Here is a 927-nt window from a genome sequence, read left to right as displayed (position 1 = left end):
AAAGAAAATAACCATGGCTTGGAGTCAGGTGGACTTTAGCCTTGAAAGTAACATCTTTGCTCTTTAACATTTTAAGGAGATCTTTTGTAGCAGATCTGCCCAACATAATACAGCATTTGATTTCTTGACTACTGCTTCTGTAGGCATTGATTTTGTGTTTATGTTTCTATGATAAACATAAATTGAAGTAAAATGAAATTCTTGACAACTTCAGTCTTTTGTCCATTTATCATGATCTTGCTTATTGGCCCAGGTGAGGATTTTTATTTCCTTTTATGTTGAAGTGTAATCCATACTGAAAGCTTCAGTCTTTGATTTCCATCAGCAAGGGCTTCAAGTCTTCACTTTCAGCAAGCAAGATTGTGGTATCTGCATATTGCATGTTGTTAATGAGTCTTCCTCCCATCCTGATGCCATATTCTTTTTCATATAGTCCAGTTTCTTAAATTATTTGCTAAGCATACAGATTGAGTAAGTATGGTGAGAGGATACAACCCTGACGTTTATCAGTTTGCAGCCTCTGATTAGCTTCTATTAATACAAATTAAAGGGTATGTACACATTTTTAAATATTTCTCTTTGAGAAATTAAGTATCCTATTGGCAAAGAAGAAATCCTAGTTTTGTTTTATTGTAAAGTTTTATTGAGATATAATGCATAAACCATATAATTCACTAAAGTGTACAGTTCAGTGTTTTCAGTACATTCATGGAGTTACACATCCATCACACAGTCAATTTTAAGACATTTTTATCACCCCAGAAGAAACCCCGTGCTCTTTAGCCACACTTTTCAAACTCCTCCATTCCCTCCCAGACCTAGGCAACCACTAATCTACTTCCTAGTTCTAAGATTTGCCCATTCTATGGATAGAGAGGGAGAACAATGTGGAACAAAACTCAAAAATCATTTGGGGGAAAAAGGGGG

The sequence above is a fragment of the Orycteropus afer genome, unplaced genomic scaffold (assembly GCF_000298275.1).
Source record: "Orycteropus afer afer isolate SDZICR_OR568_19922 unplaced genomic scaffold, OryAfe1.0 scaffold00272, whole genome shotgun sequence".
NCBI lineage: Eukaryota > Metazoa > Chordata > Mammalia > Tubulidentata > Orycteropodidae > Orycteropus > Orycteropus afer.
The sequence above is the reverse complement of the archived record's forward strand: the minus strand, read 5'-3'. Positions refer to the sequence as shown.